The sequence below is a fragment of the Nothoprocta perdicaria genome, unplaced genomic scaffold (genome assembly GCF_003342845.1).
Source record: "Nothoprocta perdicaria isolate Ctin4 unplaced genomic scaffold, notPer1 scaffold_174, whole genome shotgun sequence".
In the NCBI taxonomy this organism is placed as follows: Eukaryota; Metazoa; Chordata; class Aves; order Tinamiformes; family Tinamidae; genus Nothoprocta; species Nothoprocta perdicaria.
The window spans coordinates 1,374,702-1,400,157 of record NW_020454916.1 but is presented as its reverse complement, the minus strand read 5'-3'; positions in this window follow the sequence as shown (position 1 = coordinate 1,400,157).

The following is a 25,456-nucleotide window of genomic DNA, read 5'->3' as shown; positions in this document are numbered from 1 at the left end:
CCTCTCCTCTCCTCTCCTCTCCTTTTTGTTTTCTTATACCCTTTTCTAATGGTGAATACATACCATGATCTTAGAAAAGATGTTGTCAACTGAATTGCAGGAGAGAGAGACTGAAATTGTCTAAAAGTCACTTGAAAGACTTGCAATATTGTCTCATATAAGAGCTGTGAAATGTTGGAGGTTTATTTGGCATTGTACATGATTGTGTATGATAAGAAGAAAAAAACTGTCTTATAACATTAAGCAGCTGTTGATCATGACTACAGCACTAATAAATTATTCTGCAATATATGCCTAATGGAAAGAGGTATATGCACAGCATATGATGCTGTGTCTGCACAAGTGAAAAACTACAGTAAAGGCTGTATTTCTGCTAAAGGGAAAACATAAGAGTTGTAAGAGAAATATCCTTCCTTGAGTTTAATAAAGGTAGTTTAACAAAGCAATGTGTGCTGTCACAGAACTTGGCAAAAGTATTTTCATGAAGACATCAAAAATTTTTAAGCTGTCCTTCAGATTGACCATGAAACTCCTGCTTGCCATAACCTTATTTTCCCACAACATTTTCCTACAACGTTTGGTGCTAGGAATAGAGTTTTATAAAATACAAGTTTATGCAGTTCTAGATCTGTTGGAAGTACTGCTCTTTCTGCTTGACTACATAATACACACACATGTAGAGTGAGRGAATGGTAACCAAATCTGTTGTGTTGGTGGCTTTAATAAGGATCTTACAGCATGATGTTAGTTAGTTAGATGTCAGTCCCGGATATCACCAACATACATAACCGATCTTCACTAGTGTGAACATTGAAAACACCTAAATTAAAAGGAAAGTGCAGAAAATGTACCCAAATGTAGTATGTTCTGGTAGAGATATGGATAAAGAAAATCAGTCTCCAAATCATTCATCCTGAAAGTAAATATCAACCTAAAGATGGCAAAGAAAGGTCAYTAAATTGTGGTGTATAAGTGGAATCAGCTCAAGAGCATTTGGCAATTTAAATTACTGTGTTCATAGAGAAGTCATTTTTCTTTGTCATAGAAGACACAAGTAAAAATAATAAATAATGAATTTGGGAATATGAAGGATATGTATATCACTTCATGTATGTTACCAGTTATAGATTTATGAATGCCTTCAAGCTTACCTCTGATAGAATTAAAAGGTGTGCAATGAAGAAAAAAAAAAACTTTCAGAAAATGAACAGAAAGAGTAGAGTTTGTTCTACAAAACAAATCCAATAAAGGGGCTCATATAAGATACATATGTAAAATAAATTGAAACATTTATTTATTTTTCTTTGATTTCATAGTTTCTCCTCCTCATACAAAAAGCAGGTTCCACAGCATGCAGAAACAGTTAAAATCRCAAAGATTGCATTTAATTTAATTGCGTGGGCAGTCTGAGACAGTCACTTTCCAGAATGAGAATGTAGAATGATCCCCTAATCTAGGATGCTGCATTTCAGTGACTTGTTAGTAACTTAAGAGTTCTGCAGATGAGAATGGATKAAGAAGCCAGGTTCACAGACTAGAGATCCCACTTCTTATACTATTTGGCAATATGGCATATGACTTTAATTTACTTTTTTACTTTTAAAAAATTATACTATTTTTAAGTATATTTTATGTTTACAGTGTTTATAATGTAGAACAATTTTACATCATTGTCCTCTTCCTATTTATCCTTGTAGTTAAAGGCTTTATATTTTGATATATCAGCTTTCTTATTAGATAAAATAAGGTCTCCATCTGTCGCATAAATTCCTTCTCTCCTTATATGTTCAAGAGTTAATTTCAGAAGCTTGTCCTGCAGATACTATATCTAGTAGTCAGGGGTTTATGGTTGTCATCAAACAATTTCATAACTAAGATCCAGGGAAGACATGCCATGAATTCCAGATCRAATAACAGAGATGAATCAAGTGGTAAAAAATATCAGCTTAAAGTCTTGTAGTGTGGTAATATTAGTGGAGTTAGTATGATCTGTTATAGTACTAAAACTTGCTCTATTTACAAAGAAGTACATGCATATTATTACAGAATTTGAACTATATTTAACCATTATAGATATGTGCCTGAGTTTCTTTTTTTTTTACAAACTAAAAAAAGTTTTAACCAAACCTGGCATACCAAAAAAACCTGCCATATATTCAAGAAAACCAAGACTCTGCCTCCAGGAATCTAATTTTCATTTATGGATTCACAATTTACCTAGTAGATAATGCTACAATTTTGACTGTTTCTCTTTTCATATTTTGGTTGATTCAAATGTAAACTAAAAGCAGCAAAATGATTACATGGTTCCAAAATAATAATAATAATAATTCCACTTGGGCCTGCTATGAATGGCAAGAAGTCTGACTTTGATTTGATTTCCATGGATAAGTAAACTTTTATCAAAGATTTTTTCTGCTTTTAAGTCAATAGGATTTCTATTTATAGTGAGTATCACACTAATGCAATGTTGTGACTTGAAGAAAAACACATAATATTTATATATATTTTTATATTCTAGCATAGCTGTAATGATCAAAGATCATGGTAGTATCTAATTCTTAGATTCTGAATGTGTTTAGCCAAAGCCTGCTGAAAGACTACACTTTCATGCTAAAATTGATCATGAGGAAAAAATAGCCATATATACTGTCCAGCTCAGGAGAACACAAATTCATGTTGCAATCAGTTCCACAAAAACCTTCTGTCTTCTCATAGCTCCACACTGGGGCTAATTCCCACCAAATCTTTTTTGCCTTACACTGTCTTTGTTTGAACATTGTTCATTTTCTTTTGCCTTCTGAGTAGAAAACACTTCAAAATATACAGAGATCTATGGAGTCATTTCTCTCCTGTTAGTTGGGGTAAGCTCTTATCTAAAGCCTTTACAGGGAAGAGGGATCATCTCACTGTCAGCACAGATGAGAGTTGTGCCTTGAACAGGGACACTTCGAGGTGGCAGAGCCATGAGATGCACCTCCATAAGATTTCTCTTCCTGTCATTCATCTTTCAGCCCATTCTATTCTGCTGACTGCAGAAATTATTCTGCAGCAGAGGCAGTACGGGGGGGCCATGTAAAGGTACAAGGTACAGGCCTGTGAGAGATGATGAGGCAGTCACTCGTTTTAAGAGTCTTGCAGTCAGTGCATTAGATTTAACTAGTCTGCATCAGACTGAGTTAGATACCGAGCCATATTTTGAAATGCTTTTTATTAGTTTGACTTTGGAGACTGAAGAAAAAGACCTTTTTTAAGACTCTATTATTTCCCTGCTTACTGAAGAACTGCAAATCTTCTACTGCTATAGTTCCAATGACCTGCTGCAATTTGCCATTTGTGACAAAGTTCAATAAATAGAAATTGTGAAGTGCACCAAAATTATATTTAAGGATCCTCTTCATCTGGAGAAGACCTGCTTATTAGCTATATTGCACATTTAGCTCCAAGGGTTCTGATTATAATCAATAACTAATCAGAAAGTAACTTACACAAATGAAGTCTTGAATAATATACAACTGAGTCATAACTTCCCCAAGTACATAAATACTAACCCTTCTATTGAAAAAATATGCAGTTAGCACATTTTTTTAATTGTGGCATCTGTTTCAGAGGCAATTTTTAAAAGAGAATTTTCAGCAGCAGATTCTGCTTTCAAGAGCTGTGTATATATATAGTAATGAATCCAATTTAATCAAAAAAGTTGGCTAAGTGCCCTACAAAAGGCTTAGTGTAGGGCAAAAAATGTAGATAGAACTGATTGGACTGGAAGGTCCAGGGTTAGAAAGCTCTTCTTTCCTTGAACAACCTCTCTAAATTGGAGAAAAATGAAGGAGAAATCCATCTGGAGAAGATACAAACCAACATTTGTCTCATCTCTGAAACATAACTCAAGTGCTGTGGTAGAAAGTGTGGTGAATAGGGTTATTTATGGATGTCTAGGGATGAAAGCTTTGCCTATAAAGAAAACCCACAGACACTCCAGTGAGGCAAGTACCAACAGTGTAATAAGATTTAATGGGACCATCAAAAGAGAAATAAAACGGAAAACTTCTTGATCACACTTTCTATAGTGAGGGCAAACTGCAGGAACGACCTTTACTGCTAGTGCCAAAACATTGAGCCAAAATCATTGCTGGTGTGACAGTGCTGAAATCCATTAAATTACACCACGGATGACCTTGGTCTATTGTGTTTACGTATCTCAGCTATAAGCATCCAACAGTAGTCAGTGTATTGTGTTTTAAGCAATAACATTTAACAGTCCAGAGGTGAATTAAAAAAAAATAACAACCAATTTTACTGACAACTCAATTCAACTTAGGTTTAATTGAAATGGCAACAATAAACTGGTCCTCCCTGGGAAATGGCTTCACTACCCACCTAAACACACAATAGCAAGGATCAGACATTTCAGTATCAGAATACAAAGCAAACAGAACCCTTCTCATTTCTTTTGCTTATCTTGGAGCAAAAACACTGGTATCAAACAGTTTCTAAAAGATGCCTGCTTTATATTTTGAAATCTCTTACATGGACAATTATTTTGCCATCTTTTGCCATCTGCTAGCTTTAGTTTACTCTATTTGTGAAAAAAAAATGATATTAGTATCATTAGCCTCATTTTAACTGTCCCAGATATGCTGTAGCTCCTGTAGCTCTAGAAGATAAGACTACTGTACTTAATCAGAAGCTGAAATTTACAGTATTGCCGCATGCACAGTTAGAAGAGTCTACATTGCAAGTGCAGTGAATCTGGACTGCACAGGATCAGTAAATCTACTGCATCAGAGTTGCCAGTCATATTCATCTTACTCAGTATTAGGTCTGAGACATCCAAATTTAACTTACAATTAGTTTCAAGTCTCCTTTTTAAGCTGATCTTGTGAACCTGATCCCAATGAAATGCTTAGGAAAAAAAAAAATGTCAGTACATTTGTATAACAGCATTCTTGTTAATGGTATGCACTCCTTACATGGCACAGAATTCTTTTTTGTCAAGTGCTCTTCTAGTAGCAGAAATGAAAAACTGCATTAATTCAACCAGATTTCAAGGAGGCATATTCATGGGGCCTAGCTCATGTGACTGAAACCAGCAGTTAAATGCTGGGAATGGTAAAGCTATTCTAACTGCTCAGCTCTTCTTCCATTACATTGACCCAAATACTGAAAGGTCACTTACAAGAGGAGGCAGAGAGACAAAGTGGTTTGCATGAGTAACCCAAAGTGCTGTGTGGGGCTATTCTCAGAATGAGCTGCTTCACTGCAGACACTGGGGTAAATAATTACTTCAGTAATAGCAGTTCACAACTTCAGGCAGTATCTAAAATATAACAGTAATCATGGATAGATCTGATTAAAATATATGAAACTCACTCTGTGAAAAATTCTGACTTTTTGAACAAATCTATCATTTCAATAAAGCGTGAAAACTATTTCATGGTTTTCAAAAAAATGAAGCTATAAATTTTTGAATTTAGAGCAACTGTTACTACTTTATTTTTCCTAAAACAAAAATCATGGGCTATAGAATGGACTGCAGTCACTAGTTACCTAGAGGGAGTGACAATGCTCTACTAGGGTTTTGGCTCACTAAGAATTCACTGAAAGGGACTGGTCTTCTTAAGGTACTTTGGCTTCATTAAACAGAGTTTCTTACTCAAGAAATACACCTTTTTTTTCCAATGTTTCATTAAGAAAATTCCAATAAATATGACACGTCACTATTAGCAAAGGAATGCATTTACTGAAATTTCTTATTGATTCTATTTGTTTACAAGAAAACTGTTATGGGACCACTTATTGTAGCCAATCCTGGGCTCTCTCGGTCTTCAGCAGGCAGTATCTTCCTTATCTGAGAAAACAGATTATCAAGGAAAAAAAAAATTCCATATTTATYTTACTCTTGTCATATTATTATAATGAAAATATCATTCTTAAAGCACTAATTAAAAATGATATTTTCAAATTTTATATTATATGAAGAATGGAATTTTGATCTCCCAGACTTATTGTTTTATATTGTTTTATATTTATATTTATATTGTTTTATATAAACAGCAAGCGTCTGGTGCTGTGTTTTTGATTATGGGCCTATCAGAGTCATTCTCTGGTCCTACCCTCCATATTGTTGTTAATGTGATGTCTTGCCACATAGCTAAAGAACACACACATCAGAAGAATCTTTGAGATATAACAGATATGAGTAATTGTACCAAATAAAAATAATAGGATGAAACTGCAAATTCACATTCCCCAAAATGACTTCCTGGATATTAGATTTACTGAGATGCAAAACACAGAGTGTTGGGATGGGACAACACAATCTCTCTGTGAACAGAAGTCCTAAATATTTATCTCAGCTTTCAGCATAAGATTTTTTTTTATGAGAAACTTTATTAATATCTTAGACTTCTTAGGGAAAAAATTAACAATGAGATATTAGATTTCATTATGACAGCAATTTTTATAGCAATAGGCAAATATTCAYAAAAACAAAAGTAAAATGACTTATCAGGGAAAAAATGAAGCATTTGCTCTAGATGAACAAAAGTAAAAACAGATCTTTCATCTACTGGCCTCTGATAAGTTCATAATAAAGCTAGCCTAGAAATTTGGTGTCATAAAGMAGAATGCAGTTTGAAGAAATTTGAGTTTGATTGTCTCTTTAGAAGTTATTTAAGCACTTTACAACTAGAAAGTTACTTTTTAAAATAAAAACAGACTATAAGAATATTGCAAAACATAGAAGCAGAGCATGGCTGAGTAATATGAAATGTTCCATTCACTTTAATAAGGAGTTTACAATGAAGCCTGAAGGTCATGATGTAGAAGCCAGTAGTGTTAGATGTTCTGATATTAATTGTTTCAAACTGATCTTGTTAAGTAAGTTTATTTCATAAAACTATAGTATCTGCTATTTCTCTTAGGTGTTAAATAAAACCATAGCTTTGGAAGCTGGAGTCATCTTTGGTGTTAGCAGTTTCTAAGCTAAAGCATTGACACAAAAAAAAGATGTTTGAATGGTGGAAAAGCTAAATGCAGTAAAAGTATCACGTTAATTGAATTTATTATTAAAAAAAATGCATCAGTTACATGCTTCCAAAATCAACTCTTCAAATCACCCAGTGTGAAGCTAAAAGAACTTACCAACAAATGTTAAGGTTTTGGCAAGAGTAACACAGAATCTAGGAATCATGTAGGAGGTCATAAGGATTTCTTCATACTCTATTCGCAGAACAGTTTAAGAAACAGTTTTTACCATGATTTGAATTAATAACCTTTCCCCTGCCTTGAAAGATACAAAATTAATACAAAATTAATACTTAGATATGAATTTTCAATGAGGGACATTCTAGGCATTTGCATAGGAACAGAATGTTACACATAAAAATAAAGTTTACTGTAAATATATATATATTTATATATATATTTGCAAAATATACATATATATATAAAATAAATAATTGTTCTATGGGGCTTTCTCACACAAAGGACTAAGAATATCCTGTCCACTTGTGCCAAATGGTAAAAGAGGAAAAGTCACCTTTGGAAGAGTGATTAGCACAGAATAAGAGAGATGCAGGATGAGAAAATAGAGAGGATGTTAAACAATTACTTAAGCACAGCCGTATAAATGAAATCAATGAACATTTGCTTACATCAGAAATTAGATTTACCAGGACAAAGGAGAAGAAATTAGAAAGTATCTTGATAGCAGAGTTAATGGTTATAAAAAGGTTTGAAACCCACATAATGCTAACACTAAGATCAGAGTGTATATATTCAAGTCCAAGAGCACTGAAGAGAGTTAGAAAACAAATTAAAGTAATTTAGTGTATATTTTTATGAGTTTATTAAGCCCAAGAGAAAACATTAAAGGCTGGAATAGAGCCAACTTCGTTACTTGCAAAATATCAGCAATTCACTAAGAATTTCTCTAAATCTTAGTCTTGGCCAAATTTGTGGCAATGGATCACATAAAATAATTTAATTTATATAATTGTATATCATATAAAAATCCGGGTATTCAATATAGATAACAATGGAAGCAGGATCCTTCCTCAAGGGAGACAATAATTATTGATTTTTGTTTTTTCTTGCTATCAGCAGGTCAGGTTCAGTTCTCATTGATTTCCAAACAATTACCAATGAAGGACTAAAAGCGAACAGTAATGGAGAAAACCATGGCTGCTGACTCTTGTACCAAATCTAGTCTGGTGTTGACATAAATGAAGTAGTTGAATTAATTTACTACTGATATTACTATACGAGTAGTAATCAACGTAACCAAGGACTTGGGCTATACTGTGTTAGCAGTACAAGACGCATTGCACAAATTCATTGACTTACATTGCTTTACAGAGGTGTTTGCCACACTCCTGTGATGATACTTCTTGACATCCACCACATAGCGAGAGATATCTAGATAGAAGATAGGTCAGGACCTTGCTTTTGCAGGAGCCTTGCATGAAGGAAAACATATCTGTACTGGAGCAATTCTTCTTTTCCCATTTACAAATACAGGTTGTTCTTTTTAAACTATAGAATATCAATTACTCCTGAGATGTTTGTGGTCAGCCAGTATGAGAGATTTTGCAAGGTCAAGTGCAAGTTCTATGTTATTTAACACCTCAGGATTTGGTTTTTACTCATTTTCTTATCCAAAATTTCATAATTAAACTTGCTTGTAACCACAAAAAAATTGTCCCCAGATGAGTCATGAGGTAATCAGTGGCATTCTCAGTATCTCTACATTGCAGATGCTACAGTGCAGACTAGAGAAATCTGAACTAACTTTTCACCCATTTCTTCAGACATCCAGGAGCACAGTAGCTGCAGCAATACAGAGTTCAGTGGAAGCCATGTCTACTTAGATGAAAAATGGCTGAAAAAAGGGTAAATTAGCCTTTTTGGTACTCCCTCATACCATGCTTAGATAGCTCCTAGTGTCATGCCAGTTAGGTTAAAAATGGCTCTGCACTGTAATCTTCAAAAGCAGCATACCAGCAACAGTATACAAAAGTGCTATGCTAGCTAAAAATGTATATAATGCAGTCACTTGAGATAGTCATGTACTTATGCTAAATGAGCATGCAAAAAAAGGGATAAATCACGCATCTTTCCAGATGTGAATTTTAATTAGATATTAAAGCAAGGTGAAGAAAAGCCTGTGTAAGTAAAACCTTACTACATTTAAAATTCATATGTATGCTGAAACATTAATTTAATACTATCTAGGTGAATATATATGGAAAAGTTGTATACATAAGTCTTTCATGCTCATGAAATACAGATTCTGTTACCACAGAGTAACAGAAAATAATAACATTCCACAATAACGGAAACCAGGAGAGATGCAAAGACCCATGGAAGGATGGCTCTACAATTGATGCAACTGAATAGAGATCAAAACTGAAAGCCATTTTCTACTCCAGTGCCCAAAATAAAAAAAGTAGAACAAAGATTCTTCCTCAAAATTTCAGGAATAATAGGAGCTCTCACACAGAAATGCAAACAGGTATAGGAAAATTAAGTTTAGTTTTATAAAAATGATGTCAGAAAGAATTTAAATGCATGGCAAATAGTTCCTGATTTGGAAATAAATGCTAATTCCAAGTGTATGTGACAAGAGTAGTATACCTTTCTTTAAAAAGTAGTTTTATTTTTAAGAAGATGTTTACTCTTTACTTACCGAAAATGTGTTTAGCAACTCAAATATAAAGGCATGGAAGTACAATGAATTATAATAAAGGTGACAGGATTGCAAATCTTAAATACCTTAAAAATTAAGCATTAATTAAAGTAAAATTCCTGAGCATGGACCTAATTTGAATTATTTCAATATACAAATATGTAGTTGAGTGGTTTCCTAAAAACTGCTGTTTCTCAATAAATTTACATACTCCAATTCAGTTTTGCCTTTATTATTCATTGTAGGAGGTTGCAATTTATTTAGCATTATTCCTGAATATTGCAGCTAAATAAATGTATTTAAGAAAACTTTCCTTACAAAAATTGATATTCACTATCAAAGTGAGACTGTAATATCAGGATCATATTTTGTTTTGATATCATAAAATATTTGAATCGTATAGCTCTTTTGGAGTAAAGATCATTTGAGTGGGCAGCTAGAACAAAGTAGACAAGCATATCTTACTCTCTGCCCTTTACTGGTTTTGTAACTGAGCTATTTTATACAAACAGAATATAATTTAACATATTCTGGCCTGTATGAACACAGAGGAAATTAAATACGAAGTCTCTAATGGATGGTACTAATTGGAGGACAAAATAAGAAGCCATGCACAAGGGTATAGAGTAACATAGATAGATTATTTTTTATCCTGTGTAAGGTCTAGCATGGTTGATTGTTCAAGATAGTCTGCCTATAAAAAAAGAACAATAGTTAATGAGGATGGATGTATCACCTAAGTGTATAAGAAATGGCTGCAGCAAGAAAAGAATTGTGATGCATGTAGAGTGCTCTTTTTTGTTCAGCTCTCAGTTATATAGCTGGCTTTGAAAATGGAGGAAAGTGATATGTGTCTACCTGGTACATTGCTAAGGTAACATCACGGAAACAAATATTAATTTAATTTAAATTATTTGGATTTTATGCCTCCTTTGAAAAATATTTCAAACACCACCCTTTTAATACTTACAGAAAATACACCCTTTAGAAGAAAATGAATTACATTTAGCTGAAATGAAGATGACCTAGCAATCATTAGAAAAATGTTTGATAAAGGAATAAGGATATATTTATAAAAGTATTTAGGTAGAGGTATTAGTGACATTGATGGTCAAAGGATATTTGTTTTTTTGGAGCAAGGGATGCAGAAAATCCAATCCATACAATAAAGGCAGATATTTGTCCTTTGGGAAAAGCAAAAGATGCTGTTTTGACATTGAAGAGTTTTCTCTAGTGCTGTTCCTATGTCCTCTACAACATAAAATAGTAGACAATTTGCTGCTTGGAAGTGGGGTTTAGCTTCACAGAATCACAGGATGGTTGAGGTTGGAAGGGAGCAGATCATTCAGTCTAATCCCTGCTACTCCAGCAGGGTCACCTAGAGCATATTACTCAGGATGGTATCTAGAGGTCTTTTGAATACCTGCAAAGAAGGGGACTAAAACCTCCTTAAGCAGCCTGTTCCAGTGCTCATGCATCTGCATGATATATATAGTTTGATATTCCATAAAAAAAACAATCCTGAACAAAGTTGCATTTTTACAAAGGAATTTGATATTTGAAATAGAGTCTAATTATTTCAATGCATTTCAGAAGAGTGGTGTATTTATATATTTGCTTTAATGATATAGAGAAATCTCTTTGTTAGGAAGAATTCAGGGAAAAAAAAAGTAGATAGATTGTTATACTCTTAAATATTATGAGAATATGTTATTTTAAAGCAATTTCAAATCTGAAGATTATTTCTTTATTGGAGATATATTTGATTGCCAACCTGTCATTCACTTTTAGATAGAATGATATTGCACTTTTCCTTGGATGTATGTACCCATCACAATTGAGCCCTGCACATGAGAAACAAATATACAAGCTCCAAGCAGCCCTGGGCTAGTGACAAAGCGTACGACCAAGAAAATGCCAATACACACATAACCTCAGGAGAAATACTGGGTGCCATTGAGAAACAAGTCCATCTCTCTGTCATATTTCGTTCCCTGTCACCTCCTTTTCTCCAAGGAATTAGCAGTAAATTGCTGCTGACTGGTACAAGTAGTAAGTAGACTACATACCAGGTCAGCTGCTGAGGATACCATAAGCAGAGGGTAAAGCTGAGCATTTTCTGTATTTTCTGTCATTTGCAACTCCCTCCATGGTGCATGGAAGAAGTTGTGCATCTGCTTAGTGCTGAACTGTCAGTCAAAGGTTCAAATAGTTTGCGCCAAGGCCAAAGCAGTAGGACAGAAGTGGAAAGTAATGCATGAACATATAATCCAAATCGAAGGAGACAGAGACAGAGGAGCAATCCAGTTCATAGATAAATGTTAGTTTCCATTTTCTTTTGGATGGTCCTTTTTGCCAGTATCCTTCAGAACTGAGGAAGAAAATATCATAACAGAAGAGGTTACGAAAAATTCAGATTAAAGCATAGTAAATAACTTTGCTGTTGAATTATAAAGGTTATTAATGTGTTGGCTGATCTGCTATGTATGTGTTATTTTTTTTTTGTCTGAGGTTATACCTGTGCACTTCAGTAAGGCTTCCTTCACATTTCAGCTTTATTGCTGCCTGTCTACAGAAAAAAGATGAAAAAAAAAGTAATAATTAAATTAAGGTATTAGGATGTTCTTGATAACCTGTCACAGGGAATGAGGCTCTTTCTACACTTCCAGTTCAGAATGTGGCTTGAACATACATGCATTGTCCTTTAGAGCCAACCTCCACATCAATGCCTTCATTATTATTGCTAGATGGTGAGCATATTCAGTGGACTTTTACATCGCCAGTTAGCAGTTCAAAAGCAGCAGCCAGACAAACCTCTGTGTAAGTGCACCCTCTGTGCAACATAAAAGTTCTTATCTATATGAAAGTTCAAAATTGGACCAAGTCCAACTGAAAGTATAGAGACAAATCATGCCTGCCACAAATCTGGTATTTCTGTAAATGGTTTTCAACATTAAAAGATTAAACAACTTTCTAGTAGTTCAAAAGTGAGTTCTCCAATGACTCACATCAATGCTCTCTTTAATCAGGAGTCAACTCCACCTGTATTCTCATTTCCTGTTTGTTCACTGTAAGCTTCTCATAACTTTCACCACTAGTAGTTTCCATAACAAAGTTAAATGTATACAGAAATATTATCAGTAAATTCTACTAGGCTATAGGCAATATTTAAGTGGAGCCCAACACTGTCAAAACCAGGATTAAGGACATAAATGAATTAGGTGTATACTTTAAACTAGAAATATCCTTTTAATAAAAAAGCTTAAAATTCAGCTATTCTAAGAGCTTATATTCTCTGCACCTCGTGTTCTTTTGTCTAAATCACACTATTAGTATAAAAAATATTCTTTATTTAATTTGGATAAAAATGTCCAATACTTTTAATGATGTTGATTAATATACAGAACAGCAAACTAACATGATACCAGAGGAAATTATGCAAATTTTTAAACCTCAGAAGTCATCATGAAAGCCTCAGCTACTAGCTACTAAATTTTGTCATTTCACAACATCAAATAGCTATGGCAAGTTTGACTGACTGAGCCTATGACCCACAGCAACCTCTTTTTGCATTCACAATAGTTACTGCTGAGTCAATGATTTACTGTAAAGGGTTCTACTTGTTCATTTTGAAGTGCTGTGGAAAAAGGAAAGATGTTACTATATTTGGAAAGAAAAGCCTTTTTGGTGTGTAACAAAAATAGAGGAAGAGAAGACTGGAAAGCACAGCTATTCATGTTCTGGAGATTTGAATCTGTAGTTTTATGATAAAGCCATTCTAGCTAACCTTTTCTGTTGCTTTCATATGCCTATCCTAATTAAATATCCTAAGAATTTTCAAGAAAAAGGAAAAGATCAGCATCATTACTAAGAGTCAAATTATACATACATCCCCTGGGACAATCAAAGAGGAAAAGAGCCAATTTCCACCTGTGCCTATAACAAACTACTACTTTCATCATCTGTTTTGCTTTGGCAATAGATTGTTTCTTTACCCATGATAGTGAATATTTTATACATACCCCTCAGAACAGAAGGCACTACCCATCATTTCTGTACATAACTTGAATTGCAACTAATCTTGTACTGTAAAAAGACTGTATCTTTTATCGTCTTTAATTCAGCACCTTGCTTAGGTAGTGTTCCATAACACCCTAAAACTAACAGGTAATTTTAATTATCCTCATTTTTATTTCTGTTACTTTTAGACTAAGAACTCCCTTCAAGGCCTCAGTATTTCCAATTCCTGTTACACCATATGGGTAAATTACTTTCTGCATGTATATTTAATATTTTAAAATACCATGTGTTAAAAGCTGTTGGCATTTTAAGAGAAATTTGCATAAAAAATGCAGTATATTTAAAAAGATAGATCTCTGTTTAACCTCAAGAACTTTTCATTGACTCTCCTTTCTTTAATTCTTGTCCATTTTCTCTTCCTTTTATCTTAATCGGTACTTTTCCTTTCACAACTATCTTCCTCTCCTACATGATGCTCTTTTGAAACATGTTCTAGAGGACATGAGGAAAAAAGATGAGAGGTTGAAACCTATTCAGAATCACAGTCAGAGAGAATGAGAATCATAAAAGTTATCCATATATGAATCAGTGGATAGATATCTCTGCTTCTTTCACAATTTAATTCATTTTTTCTCTCCAGACCTATCTGGATCTGTATGGAAACAATACTACAACAACTTTTCTTGCTGTTTCTTTATCAAAACATTATCACATCAGCCCAAAAGCATGGCCCTAGAGAACAAAACAGCTATGCCCAAATCTCAAGATCCCCGAAGAAAAGAGGTAGTCCAGAATACACTGCCTTTGGCTTTAAGGAAAACACAGGAATTATGACATTCAAAATGAGTCTGGACCATGAGATATTTTGAATTGCCTCATTCTGTTGATATTGATATTGAGAAAAAGGAAAAAAGGAGAAATGGCAGGGGAAAAAAAAACCCAAAGGTCAAGGCCATCATACATAATACACACATACTTTGTCTATTTTCTGTTAAGATCCCATTAAGTTGTATTTTCTGTTACGATTTTAAGAGTTTTGGATAGAGATCATTCATTATTATTATATTTTCTTTAAAGTGATGAGCACAATAAAACTCGCTTACTTTTTGGTCCAGGACATCATTGTTGTAACCAGAATTAAGAAAAATAATAGATGACTATTACTCAAGAAATTTAAACATTGCAGTGTTTGAGTCTGGTCTGGTGAGTCTTTTTTTATAATCATATCTGTAACTAATTCTTCTTGCAAAGGAAAAGCTTATAGATAAAAATCATTCAGAAGCCAATAGTGAAAAATTAATTTATAGCCTATAATTACAATGATAATGACACCATCAGCAATCATAAATCATGATTATGAATGCATGGTGATTGATTATTGTAGCAAAGACTTCTTTTGCCTAGTCAGTGCCAATATCATTTTAGGGGTTACACAACAAAATAAAAACATTGGCAAAGTAAAATTTACTGTAATGGGGCTGCTAATTTAAAATACTATATTTCTTAAAATATTGTGGTTTCTTGTTTAGGTTTTTTCCTTTAAGTGTAGTTAAACAAGCTACTTGTGAATAATTCATTCTAAATTATTCCAATCTGATAGCATCATACATTCTAAGATGGAACTAATTACAAGAATGGACCAAAGTCTTCTATAATCTGGAATATTGTCTTTTAATCTAATTCTACTTCTGAGATAATTACTCAGAATCAATCACTGTCAGGATTATAGCAGTAACCAGATTGGAGTTAGAAACTGTTGGTAATATCTCAGAGTCCAATTTCTCCCCATGATAAAGAAATCAAATCAATTCAGCAACTGAAAATTGCATTAGGACTATTCTAAATATAGTTTATATGCATCATTTTACTTTTTTTTTTTTTTTTTTGATCTTGGGTTTATGATCTCTTTATTTGGAATAGAATAGATACATGATGGACTTTATTTGGTATTTTAAAAATAAATCCAACCATTTTTAATTTGCCTCCACAGTGGCTTTCATTTCAAGAACTAAAGCTGACTTTCAGTTTCCAGCAATGATTTATGACACATTCAAAAGGAAGACTATAAAATGGGTCGCTTGAATGTTTCTATTTGAGTTTTGAAATAAAAACATTACAAAAAAGAAGTCTGCTAAGCCAATTATTTTCTGAGTAGTTGTATATATTTGATAATCTACTGTTGCTAAAGCTGTAACACATATACATGGCTGTTATCATCAAAAAGACTTAATGGCTATTCTGCCTTCAAATGACTAAAAAAAAGTTCTGCTTGGCTTTAAATATACATGAAAGGTAGGATTAAGATGTATTTTCTGAAGAGAATAACAGTATAAATTTGGAAGAATTCCAAGTTTTCCAAGAGAAAAATAATTAAAGATAGTAAATAGAATTGTAATAAAGAAATCACCTTGCTGAAATCAGACTGCAAAATCAGTTTCACATATTTATGTTTCTCTATTTTGTTGGGGTTTGTGTTAGTCCACCGTGTTCAGAATTTGTTTCTTCAGACTTGGACTYTCAATTTACCATTGCATAATATATGGTGATGAAAATTCAAAGATATTTGGACAATAGCAAAAGTGTCTAAACATTGTTATTTTTTTTTTCTCTTCCAGAGACACTATTACAGACTAATAGTGCCAGTCTTTACTGACTTTGTTTTGCTATTTGTTATCCAGATAATTTCAACAGTACCAAAATTATATTTTCTTTTCATATGAGAAAGACTGTACTAAAAAGAACCAGGAAGGATACAGGAAGGATAAGGGAAAACACACAAAATAAAAAGAGGTTCCAAGAAAAAGGACAGAAGTAAAATATGGAGTAGCAGAGTAAAAATGAACATGAGACAGAAAGATTCATTTTAGTAGAATACTAAAGCTTATGCACTTGTTGAGTGTACAAGCCTTAAAGATACCCCACCTAGTTCTATTCTATCCAGTTTATGGTCAGTGTAGCAGGCATGAAGTGCATATCAAATGTAATGAGGCATCTATTTTCCTTTCAAGAATTTGAATACTTTTGAGAATCCTGTCTAAATTCTTAACGTACTTCTGAAACACATAATTTCTACAAAATTTTGCTAGATGCTTTCTACCCATTTCTCTCATATATTAAATTGAATTAATTTTAACATTTCTAATAAAATATTTGTTTAACATGAACAAAAACGTTTAAAAAACTTTTAAAGTAGTTTAAAATTTCTTAACCAAAGGAAAACATATTATTTCATGTCAATAAAAATATTTGATTCAACCTACACTAACTATTTTGCTTTTTATTGTACATACAGTTAACTTCCCGCATACATGACGGCAAAAATTATAAATAAATTCCTATATAAAGTAATATATAAATATTACTATTATTATAATCCTGCATTTAATTTATGCACAGCAAGTTTCTGAAATAATACCCATACCATTTTATGACTTCTTATACTGCTATGGAGCATTAAAGAGGAAATATATTGCATTACTTTCACCTCATTTTGTTGCTATGTTAGAAGGCAGAGGCATGTAAAGGGAAGAAGAAAGCTTCAGTATAGAGAGATCTGGACTTTTAATATCTAGCTATTTATAAACCCTAGACCTATTAGAAAGTGTGAAGATGATGGAAAGTGAGAAGATAGAATAACTTAGACAAAAGTTGTTAGACTTTAAGATTTCTAGCTTGTCTTTTGATATTCATTAATTATTAGAACATATCACATTTATGAGAGAAATTTCATATTCCATATAAAACCATTATGGATCTTTTCTCAAGGCAAGTAGACTTTCATAGAGAAGTGGCTGAATTAACACACAAATGACAGACAGATTCTTAGGGCTGTTTTAGAAAGTATGTTACCAGAAATGATAAAAGTAAAACCCCTAGAAATAAGCAGGAAAATATTGTGAGGTAGAAGAGGAGCATTTATATTAAATAAAACATTTAAACTGCATAAAGGAGAGCGACCTTGACATCCCAACTTATTTGATATCAATCCATTTTCAAATAAAATTCCCAACTGAAATGAACTGGAGTTTTGTTGTAGAATTTAATGAAAGCATCAAGAAACTTCACTTTTCTCATCTTCTGTGAAATAGGAAGTACTCATTTTTTTCCACTCTTTCATATGTAAACAGGAACAGGGTGACTTTTCCCTGAAATCCAGATTATTTGGGGCTTTATGAGCCCTGTTCAGCAAGGGCACAAGCAGGACCCGAGCACTTGATCCTGTTGGATCCCAAATGCAGTTGTTTTTAAATGCCACAAGTTATTCACACATACAATTATTTATATATATATATAATATTTATATATATAGATTACATATATATATATATATTTACATATATATATTTATATATGTAATCTATATATATATATATTTAAAAAATGGACATGTGTCCAGAAATCAGACATAAGGAAGATTATTTGTATGTGGAAATAGGAATATCTCTTCCTAGAGATAGGAATTTAAAGCCTGCTCAGTTACATATATAGAAATATATTCTTTTTTTTTTTTTTTTTTTTTTTTTTATCTTACTAACTCCCTATTTAAACACAATATTGACCTACAATATTTGAGGTGCAGTCCAGCATATGTTATTGGGACACAGAAGTTTTTGATAACACCGCAGCAAGTTGTGAAAACTATATTCATATGCTGCCTGCCAGGTCAAACCGATGTATTAACATCTCATCTTGTTATCTTGATGTGCCTACCTGTCCTGTCTCCAGCTTGAAAGTCTATTTGCATTTCTACATCTGAAGTTGATTTGCATTTGGGTCTGAGGCTCAATCCAGCTAGTGTTTTTCAGCCAGAGTAGTACCATTTTCCCTAAAAAGTACAGCTCCCCAGGAATATAAGACTCCATTTAGAGGCACCACATCCAAAATGCCATCATCTTATTCTTTAATCCCCAGAAAATTGCTGTTGTTACTGTGAAAAACTGGAAATTCACCAAATATTTAAAGCAACAGCATCCAAAATCCAGTTTCCAAGCTAAAAGACGTTCCTGTGTTCTTTTTTTTAAACTTGACACTGCAGACATTTTTTATAACTCTGATGACACTGGGGAGGTTTTATATCAGCTCAAGTGAAATAAACAACTCTCTGATGACACTGTAGCTTTGAAATATAGCTTTACCCCATTAAGMCAGAGAGAAGTTGGAGCTATATCCAAACTTGAAACATTTTGAAGTTAACAGGATGAGATATATCAAATATGGATACGGATATATATTCTGAGAATTTACCAAGTAGATATTAATGAGGCATATATTCCTCTCTCCTTGACTTTAAAAATGTTATGTATGTCCTCCAAGTTACAGTAAATGTTGTAGCTATCTAACTATGAGGACTGTTGCCCCACAAATCATACCCCAGGGCCCAGTTTTTGTGGTGGGCACTACTTCATCAGGCAGATGCTTCTACTGACATCACTTGCTGCCCATAATATGAGGGGTTACACCTGGCTAAGTACAAATTACAAAGACAGGAGGGAAAGAACTGGCTCCACAGTCACTGTTCCCTTGGAGCCTTCATTTACTCCTTGAGTAATAGAGCAGGTCAAACAACTAAATTTCTCTTAAGTAATTTGGTCTAATTCTGCATCAAGTTGGGATTTAAAAAAATAAAAAGAGCAAATTCTCCCCTCTCCCCGCAACACACAGGTACGCCAAAGTATGTTCACTTCAAGCAAATGAAATGCCCCAAAATTCTCTTAGCTTCATCATTTCATTTTCTGTTAGAATATATTTAGCATTTTAAAAGAACTTATAGTATAAGTCTTATGTAATAAAACACAATAATTGCTTTGGTCACATTAAAACAAAACATTTAAATTATTTTCTGAAGAAAAAATATAACAAAGAAATTGATGTATATCCACAGATGTGTTAATTTTACCAAGTGACTGAATGAATATTTTCTGATATATAATGATTACAACAGAGAATTTTCCTATTTTTCTGATAAATTTATTCCGTGGAAACAATACAACTATTAGCTACTTAGTCCTAACCAAGGATGAAGATTTTGTGTCAAAACCTGGTAATACTACCTCTACTTACTGCAGCTAAAAATGGGAATAATTCCATAGAAGTGGCAATGTAAAACACATAGCTCAGCAGAACTGACATTGCTTTATTTTTACATTTGCTTTTCATTATTGATAAAAATAAACACAGACCTAACTGGGATATATAATTCTGGGATATTCTGCACACCTACAGAAGTATTCAGCTGAACCAGTAAGTTCACAAAGCAGGAGTGTTTTTTCCCACTGTTGTGTGTTGATGGAAATAAACTCTCCAAGAGGATTATTGCCTTTGAGCACAAGATCAGAGTTTCCGGGCCCATGCTGGCTAGCATATCTTTTTCAAAGCTTGGATTCACCATTTGTCACTCAGCAGAATTCTTGTTCTGGGATCTGCATGGCTATGGTGTAGAGGCATCCTCTGCCAATTAGTTTTCCTTTGATTTTGTGTACCTGAATGGTAACCATCCAAGAAATCAAAAGCAAGTCAGGCTTGGCAATCTGCACATCTGTGATGGACAATATCTTACTGTAATCTTCTGTACGTAGAAATGAAATCAACTTTTAAAAGACACAGTAAGCTGTGAGCACAGTAGACCATCTGTTTAAGCCATAAGGGCTGCCAACAACAGAGTACCCCTCCTGTGCTCTGCTTCTTAAATAGGTTCCTTGGAGAATAGCAGCTGAGATTCTCAGTGTCTCAAAGCAATCTAAGAATCAAGCAAATGGGATGCCCAATGATGGCAAATCCCTTAGGCTTTGGTGTTAGTTTGGATGGAGAAGATGATGATGGTGACAGTACACTAATGAGGATGATGATGCTGTAGGCTGAGTACATTACAAAGAATTCTTTAATTAGAGATGTCCAAACCGAGTTACTAGATTTGTCGTATCTAACTTTCTTTCTGATAGTTCACATGAGGATATTTATTTTACCCTTAAATGACTTTTTTGCCTCTGTACTTATCTAGACTCTTGCAAATCCCTGCTCAACTCTAATTTTTGCTTAAAATCATTTCATATCTTTGTTTCATATCTTTCCTTTGTAATTCCTTCTCACAACAAAAATCTATAGAAAATACAAAGGTTAAACTAACCTGTATTTCATTTTTTTTTCTCATTTTCTGAAGTGTAAAACTACATTTTTATTTTTCTTAATCAAAATATTATTTGGAACTCAAAAATGTCTGAGCAAGTATGAGAAAATTTATGATGCATTTATAGCATATCAGATTTTTATGTGGTTTGCATGTGGAATTGAAAGAAATCCTCCAGTAACTTTGCCAGAATTTACTGAGAATAAATAAAACCCTAATTTAAATTGGCAGATGTTATTCTAAGTGTATCAGAAYAAAAGAAAATGTTTCTATGGTCCCCTGCAAAGTGAAACTGCCAGACTTCACATGATTTCCAAACAATAGTTTACTATAAAGACAAGCACAGTTAATGCTTTTAAATTTCAAAAACACATATTACTATATGTTCAAAGATATATTCATTCTCTCCAAATAGCTTTATATGTTCAAAGGACATGGAAGTATATTTTCTCCTAAGTAATGGCAAAAATATTCTGTCTCTATCAGTTGAAAAAAAAAWTCTCCATTTTAAGGGGCAGAAGAAGAAAAAAGCACACAGACCCGACAGGGCAGCCTAGTGAACTTGTTCGTGTTGCCTCATTTTTGTCAATAATATTCCAGATTTCAGTTTCATGGTGGCACCAGTAACAAAACTCTCATTTACATAAGTGAAAATAAGACATGGATACTTCTGTTAACAAAGGCTGCAATGACTTTCAATGTGCATGCAGCAGCTAATATTGTGGGTGTCTATTCTTCTACTTTCCATTCAGAGGTAGCTTTCATTTTTGACAGGATATAGCTCTGAATATTATTGCAAGAGTTTTTTATCATGATTAAGATTTATATAAAAGCCTTTTATTTATCACTGTCAGCTGTAATAAAGGAAATGAGACTGATCAGTACATCTGACAAAAGAAATCTCTCTTGGAAATTGTGTTGTACCAAAGTGTCAGGTTAAAACACTGTGACAACCCTCTCCCTTCTGTACTGAATCACAAACAAGGAATCATCATGATTATGCAAATGTAGTCAAACTTGTATGTTTTAAAGGAAGTATTCAACTTATGTGGTTTTCGCACTGCATGTACAAGTACAGAAAGACATCACAATACAAATTAAGGTCCCGCCCTGAAATGAGTTCAACAAAGAGGAACCTCTCTGATTTCGATTATGTTCTCATGAATCCTCTGATCAGAATTCATTGTTGGATTGACTGTCCAATACACTAGTATTATGGCTGTATTATTTCTTCCTCTTTTTAGCTTTTAGCCAATTTAATTCATAAGTAGAACAAAGTATTCTACCACATGTGCTACTTCCCACTTGTTTCACCCTAGAAAGCATTCATCATAGCTCAGCATCTAAATATTTTGAATATATTTTTATAAAATCTTTTATGTGTATGTATACTGTCAATTTACCTGTCATGTTAAAAAAAATACTACAAACAGTCTGCATTAATGATCTGGTAGATTGTCTCTGATTCCCAACAAAGAACTTTATACCTGTAATAGCAGAGGACTATCGCAGGGTAGCCAAAGAAAGGTGCAAACAAGGAATAAAGGTGGTGGTACTGGATGGGAGACAGTGTGGTCTGGATGTGGACAGTGTGCTATTCAATCACATCCATATCATAAGGGAAATGTTAATTGGAATTGTGATTTTTTTTTACATCCACTAGTCAGAGATGATATGACAGATTGACCTTCTAGGAAAACACTGAACAAGAAATGGCTTAACATGCTTTATCTATATATTGTGCAGTCCTTTTTATTAGAAAAAAATAGTATATCAGATTTAAATAAAGGATTTCAGATAAAGCAAGACTAGTAAAAACATGTGCACACAAGAAAAAAAAAAGGTTTAATTTTTACTTCAAATGATTATCCTTGTCCTATTACAAATACCTTTCATGAACTCACCAGCTTCATCAAATCTGGAAGTAATTTAGATTCCTTCATGCTATATAAGCCCTTCCAAATCTTCCTTTGTTGATTAGAAAGCTATTTCCAATTTCTAGTTTAAATTTATATATTTGTACCCATTTAATTTTCTGTAAGCTCTGTCCTCGGTATTTATGACTTTGCATTTATTTCCTAACTGTATTTATGAAAAATAATCATATTCTTCTCAGCTTTTATTTGGCTAGGCTGAACAAACCAATTCCCTTTAATCTCTTTTTATATGATAAGTCCTCCATTTCCTCTAGTTATAGAAGTAGTCCTCCTTTGCTCCTGTTGCAGTCTGAGTGATTTTTGTTCCTTTATTTTGAACATAGATAACTATTATGGTATTCTAACTGTGTTCCTACTAATAGACTTGTACAATTACTATGTAGTGCCTTGAGTAACATAACACATGAAAATATATCACATTACATTGTGCAAAGCTGCCATGTTTTTCCCATGGCTGATGTTTCCTAGTCATCTTACTCATTCAGGTTTATTTCCACCACCTTCAGTTGATGGATTCTTTTTACTTAAAACAAATGCTATGCTATCCATCCCTAAATGTATGGTTTTGCACTAGATCTGATTAAAGTCTATCTCATTGCTATCTCTCCATCCCATGATGCTACCAATATGATAATCTTGACTTTCTCCAACATGGTAGCAATGTTGAATTTGTGTCATTTCACGGGAGACATTTTTTTTTTCACCAAGATGGTTAATGACACAGAAATAATATGAAAACCAATTCCTTTCCCCATGCAAATGAGTGAACTGTCCATGTTTCTTCTACAGTATAAAGTAGTCATCATCTCTCTTTTGGCCAGCTTTTATCCACTGTATTTCCACGCATCCAATCATGTCCACTCTAATAATTCCATAAGGGCAGTAAATTAAAATATTATTCTTAAACCTACTTATCTTAAATTCATTAACCCATTTTAAAGAAATCAGTTACCTTAACAGATATGTTGTTTTTATGTAAATATATAAATTAATAAATCCATGCTAAATTTTACTTACTTGTTACTTATTGCTGAATTATTTACATAGTATTCTCAAACTTTCCAGTGAACAGATATTTCCTGCATTACCTCCCTACCACAATCCCTTTTTTTTTGAAAATAGTTTGATAGCTATTTCTAGACTCCTCTATTTCCAGTCCAATACTCAACTAAAACATTCACTGAAATCATTAGTACTGGATTTCTGTTTTCATATTTCAGTTCCTTTAGTGCTGTGGAAAGGGAGTCAATCAGCTTTAAACCTGTAGTCTAAACACTATTACACAGATTTGCTAACTTTCACTACTCAGGGCATGATCTGATGAGTACTCGCAAATATTCTCATATATATTATTTTCCTCATCAAAACTCTTTGGTCCATACAATCTCTTTAGCCTGTCTCATAAGGCGTTTTACACAAGCCTCACTCCGTACCTTTTCTCTTGCATTTATGCATTTAAGTAGCTGAAAATTCTCTAATTATTAATTTTATTTTTCTTCACAAGATGAGGAACTCCCCATTCTTTAGATAGTTCCACTTACTCCTTCATTTCCTTAATTTCAAGAATTAGCTCTTTTGTTCTTTTTTTCTCCCCAGTTTCTTAGCTGAGCCCTTCTTCTGAATACCTGAAGATTTAATTCTTTTTTGATTATTATTTTTTTTCTCTTATAGTTTTATCTCCTTCTACCTGAGGCACAATCTCCAGATATTATGTGCACTTTTATTTAAGGCAGTTCCAGGCATCCTTCACATTCCAATTCTTCTCTTCTCTTTTTAGTTAACCTCACAAACTCTTTTCCTCCATTTCTCAAATCTTACCTTCTAAATGATAGAATCTTACCCACAACTCTACTACTTTATGATTTTCAAACCGTACATTCTCTTTCTCCCCCCCACACACACTTTTATTCCTTGGTTACACCTCTCTTTTGCTGCCTTTCCATTTTAAAAGGTACTGAAGCAGCTCCATATTGTTCACTTCCTAGATTTTTTGTCTGTGATCAGTTCTCAGTAAGCTTGTTGCCAAAATTAGCTCTGTAGTGGCATTATTTCTCAATGGATTAATGATCGTATTGTAGAATAATCTAATGGCTGTCATCACCATGGATGTGGGCCCAGTGAAGGAAGAGGAACTGAAAAGAAAGAGATGTCAGGGAAAAAATGTGAAAGATTTAGAAAAACAGTTCAGACACAATGGAAAAAAAAAACAGAATTCAGACTAACACAAGTAGATAGGGGGAAAATAATGTAAAACATATATTTTCTGAGTAAGAAGAAACTCAGAACTAAGTTTGGTTTCTTCACAGCACCAAAAAGAGAGCCAATGATATTTTAGTCTGTCTATGCACAGATATCATGACACAAAAGAGCACTCTGTCAACTGGAAAAAGGAAAAGTGACTCAGGAATTTAAGGATTTTTTAGTGTGCACCTTACAAGAGGAAACGTGATAGTATCTTTTACTGCAGCCACCATAGCATGTCCTTCATAACTATACCTGGGAAATATCTGACTCCCATTATACTTAATCAACTAAATGCTGATTTTGCTAACAACATTATTCTTAAATATTCACAGAATATTTAAGGTTGGAAGGGACCTCTACAGATCATCTAGTCCAACCTTCCTGCTCAAGCAGGCACACCTAGAGCATGTGGCACAGGGTGGCATCCAGGCGGGTTTTGAA